Source organism: Sinocyclocheilus grahami, unplaced genomic scaffold (assembly GCF_001515645.1).
Source record: "Sinocyclocheilus grahami isolate Dianchi unplaced genomic scaffold, SAMN03320097.WGS_v1.1 scaffold654.1, whole genome shotgun sequence".
Classification (NCBI taxonomy): domain Eukaryota; kingdom Metazoa; phylum Chordata; class Actinopteri; order Cypriniformes; family Cyprinidae; genus Sinocyclocheilus; species Sinocyclocheilus grahami.
Genome location: NW_015505833.1, coordinates 1,517,040 through 1,526,953, shown reverse-complemented (window position 1 = coordinate 1,526,953; position 9,914 = coordinate 1,517,040). Strand labels below are relative to the sequence as shown.

At 42.9% G+C, this 9,914-nt stretch overlaps 1 long non-coding RNA gene across 2 annotated transcripts in view; it reads left to right on the top strand.

Annotated features, from left to right (window-relative positions):
• Positions 1-7,985, top strand: part of LOC107558652 (uncharacterized) — a 9,612-nt gene extending 1,627 nt beyond the window's left edge. The window contains exons 2-4 of one of the 2 annotated variants that reach the window (XR_001605509.1): positions 91-232; positions 1,898-1,962; positions 7,126-7,985. This is a non-coding gene — a long non-coding RNA (uncharacterized lncRNA). Of the gene's footprint in view, positions 1-90; positions 233-1,897; positions 1,963-2,290; positions 2,491-7,125 lie in introns of those variants that run through there. The other variant, XR_001605510.1, reaches the window with a different exon arrangement.
• The last annotated feature ends 1,929 nt before the right edge of the window (positions 7,986-9,914 follow it).

Below are 9,914 nucleotides of genomic sequence, written 5' to 3'. Positions count from 1 at the left end.
GATTTATCCAAAAAAAAAAAAAGAGCAGAGAACTCAGCTGCATTAAATAATTTCTTCGTTGAAGTTAAACTCGTCTGTGTTCTGTTATAGGCCAGCACGCACTGGAGAGCTCCTGTTCTAAACGCACGTCCTTTGAAGGATTTATTTAATTATTTTTCTGCTGTGGGATTATTGGACTATCCGTAATGAGAATGATTGCTTTCCACTTCTAGACACAGTGGAGCAACTAAAGGTGAGTGTCCCACATTTAAAACGCATTTGGTAAACCATTATCATTGAAAACATGTGCATGTAATTCATAACTTCTCCAAAGATTAATATAGAGAGCTACGTATGTTAAGATGTGCCTCTGAATGTACACTGGTGAGCGTTGCACAATGCACTGATGATTGCGCGCATCAATAGTTTGGTGACCAGGGGTGACGTGGCCGGATCAATCTCTCTTTCCTCAGCATAATGATGTCATGCAGTGTGCTATCAGTCCATCAGGCCCTCTCTCGGAGAGCTCGAGCTCTGTCTGGATGTGTTTCTTCAGCAAGCGCGGAGCTGGACAGCATCAGGGACTCGGGGCTGGATCTGATGCGCACTGCATCCGCGGGGACCTTCAGAGCCGCATTGCAGCCGTTCGCGTTATCAAATGAAAGTTTGGGATGAGTACTCCCATCATCTTCCTCTAACTCGAGTGAGCTGAGCTCAGACTGCGTCGAAGCCTCACGGCGTCTCTCCACTATGATGTCACTAGTCTCTGGTATGATGTCATTGGCAGCCAATCAAACGCGAGCGGGAATCATACGAGCCAATGAGACGCCAGGCGGCCCGCCCACCGCACGTTCTGCCCATGTTGGAGGTCGCAGCTCTGAAATGAAGTAATGCAGAGAAAAGCAGACACGAGTGCTCTGGTGTGACACGGGCTGCAGCTTCAGAGGAGAGAGTTTGAGGATGAAACAGACAAGGCTTGTATGATTGTTTTAATCCACTGGAGACATGAACTCTCCGCATGCAACACATCACTAGTATTTAGAGCAAATGTTGCATTGTAAAGGCAGAGATGATTTCAGTGTTCTTCTGTAAAACTAGCAGATGGTGCTGACCGTTCTCTAACCGGTTCCTTTCATCCGCATTATTCAGTAAGCAGATGGATGTCAGTCCTGACCAGTCTGTGGTCCACTCTCTTTCTCTCTCGTTCTCAGGTCACGGTCTCTTCTGCATATGAATGCGCTTTGGAAGAGCTCCACATTCAGACCAGCATTACCAATTGTCCTGACAGTGTACCTTGGTTCTCACAGCCGGTGGAGTACAGGCTTAGTTTGAGTTCTCGGTGTCTGTCGTCCAGAGATAAGTCAACATGCTCTGACTGAGCACTGCGATGGATCCAGAATGCATTATTTCCCTTTTTATTCACAATGGTTAAATGCTCCTTGTTGATTGTGTGTTTGTTTTTCGCATTATTTTATCAGTAAATGCTTTTTTTATTTTGAAAGTTAAAAAAATTAATAAATAAAATAAATGAGTGCAGTCCAGCAAATACACTATGCATTAACAGGTCTAGTTGAAAAGACTGATGTTAATCAAGTTAAATTTCTACTGATCTGTCTGTTTTTGAGATTAGGCTCATTCTAACAGTGGTTCGTCCAGCTTTGCTGAAGCTGTGGGCCGTTACTGCTGAATCCTTTTTAAAAAGCACAAATATTATGTGTTTTAGGAATATGGAGGAATATGTGAAAAATGTAATTTTTTTTAAAAATGAAATTTTGGGGGAAAAAGTTGGGAAAAAAAAAGTTTACCATTAGAGGTTCAATATCTTGTCAACAGCTTTGTACCTCATTTACCCCTCAAAAAGGTGCATATTACCAATAACAATAGTTTACTATTTTTTGCATGTTTGTTTTTCTGACAGTGCATCTGTAGATGGCAGGTCAGACGTGTGCGATGCATCTGGACACTCAAGCTGTGCTGAAATATGTAAGAAGACCGTGAGTGTGGTGTGTGTTTGTGTTTCATGTGATGAACTGCACCTCTGCTTGAGAACCGCTGGTCTGATATTTTGTAACTCAAACAGCTGCTGAGAGTTTCAGTTCAAAGCGTTGAGAAATATCGCATTGCTTCTGTTTCCAGTGCTGCAATGCAAATGAGCACAAACCCTTAAGCTGCATGGCTGTCATGATGAATTTTGCACTCATGCACAAAAAAAGTCTAAAAAAGGGAATTAGTCTGTGCGTGTGCTGTCAGCATGTCGCACTTTAACAATCCTTCACCTGTCTTTGGCTGAGCGTTATCCTGTCCTCCACAGCGCTCTCGCTCAGCTGAGAGTTCAGGAGTCACATCAGGACACTCTGAGGCACAGAAACGGTTGCTCGTTCCACCAGCGGTTCACTTCTCTTTGTTTGCACGTGCATCAGGAATCTGCAGTCTACATCTGACACACCTCAGATTAGTCACTTTTCATCAGAATAAAACGACGAGCAGTGTCAGACACCTACTGACCTCAAAGTGACCAGCCTGAGTGAAACAGAGCTCAGTAAATGACATCATTCATGAGACTAAAGCAGGTGCTGATCATCTTAAAGGGACAGTGCGACTCAAAAATGATCATCATATACTCATGTTGTTCGAAACCATTTTGAGTTTCTCTGCTCTGTGGAACATGAAAGAAGATATTATAAGTCAGTGGTACCCAAATGGTGACCAAAACAGTTTGGTTACCAGCGTTCTTCAAAATATATTCTTTTTTGTTCTGTAGTATACAGTTTGGGATATTTTCATTTTTGGGTGAACTGTCCCTTTAAGAGACCTATTACTAAGCTCCACCCTTCTTGAAAATTTATTGTTCAGTAAAAATGTGCCTAAAGTGGTAAACATGGATGATACATCCTTCCTTTCTGGACTGAAGTGAACTGTGACAATGCAAAGCATTTTGTATGTTTTTCTTTAAAGAAGTTACACCGTAACATGAATCAGAATGTCACTGAAAGGAGAAACGCCTCATTTTAAACTGTATTTTTCTGAACACACTGATCCTCCATTAGAAAAGAGTAAAAAACCTCTGAGAAAATGTTGGAAGGCAGCAGTTAAGAAAGGATTGGTTCGTATTGCGTTAGCAAAGGGTCAGTATCACAAATCTGTGCTATTGGCTTTGTCTGTCTGTCTGCACAAGGTTAACCCCGTCCCCGTGTTATTGTGCGGTTGTCGTGGGTCTGTGGATCCTCAGGAGTGACGTGTCGGTGTGGTTTGTGATTCAGGAGCGTCTCCTCTGGGAGGTTCAGGTTCTCCTCTGAGCTCCGCGGAGACTTTCTGTCTTATAACCGCTGCGTCAGGAGCTCCTCATCAACTCTGAACATCATATCAGTGTCTCCATCAGCCCTTCAGATATGAAATCAAACTCAGAGCTGTAATTTAAACTTCACCTACAGCTATTAGACTGCCGTGTTGATTTAAAAAAATACGCAAATCTAGCATTCACACGTGAGCTTTAATTACAACGTACGAGCATTTTTATCACATGAATACGTGAATATATGAATAAATAAACGCTGACGCTGAAGTGGGCGCAGACTCTAATGAACTACAAACATGTGTGTTTATCCTAATGTTTGTGTGTATTTAAGTAACTTTATCCTAAATTTAAAGCGTTACTCTGCTGAAACACTGAGAAGGCTTCACGGTGACCCGACACATTTTCTGTGCATCAGGGGATTTTAAATGATTCTTCTCTACAGCATGAAAACTAGTTCAGTGAATCATACTTACACTGCCAGTAAATCAGAATTCAGTCCGATTAGTCTATATAATTCACCAATCACAGAGTTAAAAATATATAAATACATACGAATCTGTGAAATTCGTGGTAATAAATTGCAGCATTTTAAGTTTTACAGTTTTAACTTAAATTTGCAGTAAAATCCTGCATTTCATTAACTGATTTAATGTTGATTTACCAACCTATTGAAGTAGGACTATCTGTTTTGTACCTTTATAACACACTGGCAACCACCAAAAACAGCTGATGGGAAAGATGCAGAATGAATCGCAGCTCATCACAAGCAGCTTTTCCACATAGATACTAATATACAGAAGGTGCGAACAAACACAAAACACCATCATGACAATAAAATAACGAAATGAGCCTGAATTAAACAACATTTGACATGACATAAAACCCTAACTCGTATGTAAAAAATATAGAAGAAAGAGTTTATTCAACAAAACAAAAATATCAAATGTGAACTGCCAAACGGGGAATTCTGGGAATGTAGATTTACGTGAATTTTTTACTGTGAATTAAAAGATAACTTGTTTGTTTGTTTTTTACTTCCACAAACTGTAAATATAACAGTATTTTACTATAACAAATCTGCTGTATTATGACTATTATAACATGACTATTTCCCACATGTTAGAATAATAAACATTCTTAAGTAAATACAAATGGAAGTGGAGCAAAAAAAAGAAAAGAAAAACACGACACAAACGTAATGAGGTGAATCCTGGGATGCTTTAGAAGGAGGAACATATGTGAGAAGCATTTTTATAAAGCACTTTGTAGACGTGTCTATATTTGTATAACTCCTATTTGTCTACAAACCTAAAGTTCAAGCGTTTAAGCAGAAGCCTTTAGCTGGAAAGCTTCTGAAGCTCACTGGAGTGTGTAGTGTATGTACTGTATGCAGTGCAGTGTGCGTTTGAGCTCAGTGCAGCAACTGCATGGCCAGTAAAACTCAATTCCCCATGCATGGGCTTTTTGAAGTCCAAATGCTTTCATCACATGCACAATTAACTTGAGCCCTGGACGTCCGTCGTCATGAGCTGCTCGTCAGCCTGAGGCTATCGCGGGGTCAGAGGTCACCGGGACAGCCAGAGCTTTAAATACATGTGTTGCTCTTTTCCAGTCTGTCTGTCTATTCTCACATTTGACAAATTAAGGTCATTTCTGTCGTGTTCGCCTTCAAGCAGCGTGATAGTAATGATGGTAGTCAGTACGGTCACACCACTTCAGTTAGTCCCTTCAGGTGTGTCCAGAATGCAAGGCTGCCAATTATAGAGCTTATTTCTGCTTTTGGCCTTTTGTTATTTGAGGCTGCCAAACGGGTTGACCCTGAAGTAGATTTAATTTTGGTTTTGCAGGTCACTTGTCATTCAGATCATCACATCTATCCCAGATTTGGTTAATCTCAAAGGAACCTCAGCTGGGCTCACAGCAAAACGAAAGCATATTATGTGCTCTAATCCCGTATTTTATTTAGGAACGCTTAGCGATTCAAGAGCTTGGCAGATTTTAATGTCGGCTATATAAGTTAGCAAGTCTTTATTGAAAAAAGCGAAAGCTGCCAGTGGAATAGGGTTTGTTGGAAGCATTTCGACCGTGCTTGACACATTAAATCTAGATCTCCAGCTGGGGCTTGAGCTGCACAAGGACTGCAGGTTTGTCATTAGGCCAAATGAGCCATGGACTTCACAGTCCAAACCACGCCAAAACAATGTGTTAACACACTTGATGCAGTGCCAGAGACGATCTGCCGAGTGCCGACTGAATGAGGTGTTTTTAAAACAAAGCACGAAATCTTGGAATTCTGGCTAGGTGGAAATCTAGCTTGAAGCTTTTGGAGGACAAATGAATGCCCTGCTTTGAGGATCATTCCATGATTGCAAAGAGGATGCAGATGTTTGTAGACTGTGTTAGGCGTCTCTGAAGGCTTGAGCACCTCCTGCTGTACGTGCTCACCAATGGTGCTTACCATGTGACATACGCTGGCAATAGTGTAATGGCGATTGTTTGGTTACTTAGTTGTTCCTTCAAAATGTTCCTCCAAGCAATATTTTGTTGTTCAGTTGTTGTAGAGGTAGACAGTTGGTGACATTTATCCCACCCTTCCTCCACTGTGATTGGATGTTGCAGTGATAAGCGCTGTTTTACCCAAAGTTGAAAATTTTTAAACTCCCAAATGATCAGAAAAAAAAATGGAAAGGGCTCAGTGTGAAATAGACTCCCATTGAAAACAATTGAAAAAATAAGCTAGGTACAGGAAAAAAACACTGGTGGACACACGGCCTACAGCTGGTTGGGTAAAGCCAGCATTGTATATTACGAATATTGTTGGCTCTTGGATGAATTGCTATAAGCCGCTTTGCATAAAAGCATCTGCTAAAAGCATGAATGCAAATGTAAACTGATGGTCAGATGCGGGCGTCGGAAGCAAAACAAATAAAGTGGGTGGGTCCAGAAAAATTTTCTGGAGTAGATGCCATTTCCTGTATTCTGGTGCCTAGCCTAGCAAAAACATCAGATAACTGTTAGCGTTATAACAATATGCGCTGAATTAGAGACGGTGAAAGTGAGTGGGTCCAATGTGAGGCATTCCTGGACCAGAAAATCTCAGATTGGTTGATATGAGAGTTTGAAAATTATTTATTTACCGTCATCATTAAAAGGCTTTTACAACATGTCTGCAAATCCGTTTTCAAGTATTTAAACTCAATCTTTTAATGGCAGGTTTTGATAACTGGGTAAAGCTCTAAACCGTGATTATTTATTCACATGCAGCTTCTGTGAGTGCTGAACAGACTCGTCTCAGTCTCACCCTCCGTCAGGCGAAGCACAGATGAAAAACCTGTTCTGTGTGGTCAAGAGGTTACTTTGTGATTTTTTATTTTTTTATTTTTTATAATCTAGTACTATCAGTTAATTCTTTTGAAATCATTTGAGAGATTCCAATTTAAGTGAAAATTAACTGAAGCGAAAGCATCAGAATTTGAATCTCGGTCTTTTATGCCCCTCTCCAAAAGCTGTAAAGTGTTATAGATCTGTGCCTGTAAGACAAGATGCCATTACGTTCTAGAATAGTCTGAGCCCCGTGTTGTTCCCGGCACGGGAAGTGGCTAATGTATGTGCATCGCACCCGGAGGGCTAATCCGCCGCCCTGTCTGTCTCTCTGTAAAAACAGTCAATGATGCATCAGACAACAAAACCAATGAGCTGCTCTCCAGCACTGGAAGCAGCGCCGCTGTCAGCTGTGGCGCAATAATTAAATGTGATCAATTATACGTGGCACTGAGTGACAGGTGCAGCGAGAGCCATTGTGTGGAGAGCCAAGAAGCGCCACAAGCTCAAGCCATTTTTAACTGTTTCAGGTGAGCCTGCGGACGAGGGAGGCTGAATGCGGCGCACATTAGCAGGTTAAAGGAGGGGGCCTCTTTATGCGGAGGAAGCGCTTTTGGAGGACAGTGATTGCCTCCTGACATTTTTACAGCCCTGGCGAGGGCCGGCGAGTCACGGGAGGAGGGTCGTTACGCTCCACTCCACACGGGAGAAGACGGCACCCCCTGGCCCTCCACAGGTTTTCACTTTCCACTGAGAGCCACGTTACTGACCCGGGCGAATGAGTGGGCGACTCTGCCCCCGGTGGTCAGCAGCGGTCATGCACAAGCTGTGTTGCACGAATGCCCGCGTCATTACCTCATTCACAGAAAGGTCACAGAAGCACAGCAGGAGAGCGGCGCGGTTTTCCTCCAATAGACCTATGAAGCAGCTGCCTCTGTGAAAGATAAGAGACATTCACTGTGAGAGCTGCAATCCAATTTAATGACCAGAAAGGTTTATATGGCACACATTTTCTTTTTTTTTTACAAAGCCAAGACAAGGAGAAAGGAAACGAGCTGTATAAAGAATAAACATTATGCGATTTATATTAGTGATTTTAAGCAAACCATTTGACATGTTCAGGGTTTTATAATGGTTTGGTCCTTTCTTTGAAAGCACACAAAGAAAATCGATTAATATTTAAGGTTGGATAAAATGATGGTATTTAGAGAAATGAAGGCAGAAGCAGTATGTTGTGAAGGAAATGTCTTTATACATAAAGTATTTCTGGACCATAAAATCTCAGATTGCTCGATGTGAGAGGTTGGAAATTATTTATTTACCATCATCATGAAAAGGCTTTGACAGCATGCCAGCGAATCTGTTAGGAAAATACAGTAAAATAAATACATTAAATGGTAACAACTTTTTTGTGGCTTGTAAAATATTATGTATGATTTTTGTCTGTTACATCTGACATGTTCATGTATAACAGGCTTGTTTTTTTCTTTGAAAACAGGACAGAAACTGATGCAGTTTGACCTCCGCCAATCTCTCAATAATGTTTTCCTCTTTTGAAAAGTCATACAATTGCAAATGGAAACACAAAAATATATTTGTTGTAATTTCCATTCACCACTATAGAACCACTAAACTATGACGACTTCTGCTTCTGAGAAACCCAGAAATGTGAAAAGGGTCCATCATAACAAGCTCCCCATGCCAAATGCAATGAGAGTGTAATGATTCCTGTGAACATGAAAGTTCTCAGGACCGCTGACACTGAGACTGGTCATATGAAGGCAGGACGAGTGGTCAACGTGTGACTTTTCTCCCAGTTATGCAACATAAACACATTGTTGATAAACTCAGCGAGGCAGGCCTGTCAGCAGTCACAGGTTAACGCGTTTTGTATTTCAGCATCTCTGACATCTGTTTCGCACCTAAATCTCTCGTGCTTCACAAGCAACCGCACAACATGTCAGCTCGCGGTGTCACAGCTTCCTGTCGAGTCGCGGCGCGTCTGACTGGTTTGGGATAGTGGCAAGCGCACACACTCCTCTCACACATGCACACGCGTCCTGTCTCACCCTCGCTGTTTCTCCCGCTATGCCGCCTGGCAGAATACGTGTTGGGTTCAGTGATGCTGGTGTGCTTTGCACCCTGCCTGGCATGAGAGAGAGAGCGGCTGCACTGCGACTCCTGCCGCCCATCCCAGAGCGCCACATGGCTGCCGTCGCATGCGGCACGTGTCTGCTGTTGGAGCGCATCGCCGCATGTGTGTCTGCAAACGTGGAGCACGTAGCGGGAGGCCTGCTCTTGCCAAATGTGCACTTTCTTGGCCTGCGGAGACATGCGTGGGCGCAGTCGGCGGTCTGTCAGATCAGTGGGGTCCTTGTGTGTTAAAAGTGGTCACATTTGCATGCGGATCAGATGGCGTGCCATCCGTCTTAATCTGTAGAGGACAGGGAGCACAGACAGGTAAACGCTCTTGAGTTTCAGCCCCAAATAACCCATCAGTCTGCTCTAATGAAAATGGCACCAGAGCCTTTGTGATCCCCGGATAGCTTTGTGGACGTTTATGGCTTATCAACAAAGACTCTTGCTGGCCTGGGAACAGAGTTGAAAGCGGCACCGGGGGTCTCTAAAGTTTATCTCCGCTCAGATTTTGTATCAAGGCAGGTGTGTATGTGTTTAGCGCGTGGGGCGAGAAAAGAATCGCTCTGTTTTAGACAAACTGAACTCAAGTCACTGAGGTAAAATCATGGTAGACTAATGGTTTAAATAAAGGAGGATGACCTCTGGAGCTGTAGTCTAGAGCAGTGGTTCTCAACCCTGGTCCTGGAGGCACCCCAACACTTCACATGTTGCATGTCTCCTTTCTCTGACACACCAATTTCAGGTGTTGGAGTCTCTACTAATGAGCTGATGACCTGAATCAGGTGTGTTTGATTAAGGAGACATGCAAAATGTGCAGTGTTGGGGTGCCTCCAGGACCAGGGTTGGGAACCACTGGTCTAGAGGAACAGGAATGCCATATTAAAGGCAGAGTTTAATGGGCAACAGTCGCTGTGATGAGATGAACCAGGTATGTGTGAGCATCCTGTCCTTTTTAAGGTCACATCTTGTGCATCAGATTGTTTAGATGTCTTCGGTCCATGTTACATTCAAATAGCTGTCGAACCGCACCAGGGTTCGTTTGGAAGCGGACCGAGACGCCCTGAAAAGGTGGGTTTTTGGTGTGCACCCAATGATCGGAAACCCTTCCAAACGAACTCTAGTGCAGTTTGAACCAAACCTGCCAAGTGCGAGTCTTCTGACGTTATATGATACCTCTCTG